We start from the raw sequence: 1,370 nt of genomic DNA on the forward strand, positions 1-1,370 counted from the left end.
TCAGGGCGCACAACTTCAACAATAGCGCTCATTCAACTTAAGAAGGCAGGCACATGAGTGTGGAAGTGGGAGGTTCAGTGCGAAGCAAGGGCGCGCAGCCAAGCGCGTTCCCGACACAGACTGCACCTGCAAAAACTATCCCTTCTAAAGTTAACTTATCTTTCCTATCGGACATATCTGTAGCTTTGTGTCACTAAACATTTTTTTAAAACGTTATAGCTGTCATGGTACACATTCATAGCATTTGGTGTGTCAAGTTTTCCTTTGTTTTATAAAGGTTTCTAAAGGATATGCCAGGCTGTCAGCCTACAAATAGTTCTCTGGGTCTCTTAATACTGAAGCATTGTTGAGAGTAGCTTTAATGATTATTTATTTTACAAGGCTTGCATTACATGAATAAAATCAGAACAAATTGGACTGAATTGGATGATAATTGAATTCAAATGCAATATAATTGGACTGAACTGAGCTGGTATTTGGGACGTTTCTGAACTTTCTCTTTAAACTTGATGGAATTGAACACTATCATTCAAATTTAAGTGGAAATGATGTGGTAAAAAATCTCTTCCTCTAAATGTAGAAAGATTTGATGGAAGTGAAAATGTGGTTGTTAATCAACAACGTTAAAAAAATCATTTTCAGAAGAGTTTATGGGCATAAGAAGATGGATGTACACGTTTAAGATCGTTTCCAACATGTTCTGTCATGTTTGACCGGACTTACAAGTTTTGCTGGTTTTCCAATAAAATAACTTGATTGTTAGTCACCATGAATCCACATAAACTGAGTTTAAAAATCTTTCCCCACTAATTAAACAAAGTGACTGCGCTCAAGGTTCGTATAACTGTTTGTCTACATCATGTTCAAGTGATTGAAAAGAATAAATGCAGAGTCAATATTTGTCTTGTGGGTGAGGAACCCAGTCTCAAGAATCATGCTGTGTGTTTTATCAAGGTTTACAATAGGCTGAGTGTGCCAACATTTTTTGCTGAAAATTAGCTTGTCCTAATTTTTTGCAGCTCCACTTCGTCACATAATACAGAAATAGAAATATTATAAAAAGAAAAGAAAGAAAAAACAGTAATTACATTTGGCACCAATGGTGGAATGGAAAGGGAGCAGAGAGTGGAAATGCTATGGAGTTATACCTGAGAAGCCTGTCCTCACCCAACCAAAAACAAAACAGGAGAGTGAAAACAAAATTGGCAGTATTTATAATGATAAGAAGCCCAATCTCATGCCAGATCTTGAAATGGTGCCATTGGTCCTCGGTGCAGATTCACAACTAAGGCAGAAATTTTCCTCACTCACTCGCTGCTCCACAGATGCAGTTTTGCACAGATTGAGTTTTGATTCATCAGCATGTCAAC

This window comes from Odontesthes bonariensis, chromosome 4, assembly GCF_027942865.1.
Source record: "Odontesthes bonariensis isolate fOdoBon6 chromosome 4, fOdoBon6.hap1, whole genome shotgun sequence".
NCBI classification, from domain to species: domain Eukaryota; kingdom Metazoa; phylum Chordata; class Actinopteri; order Atheriniformes; family Atherinopsidae; genus Odontesthes; species Odontesthes bonariensis.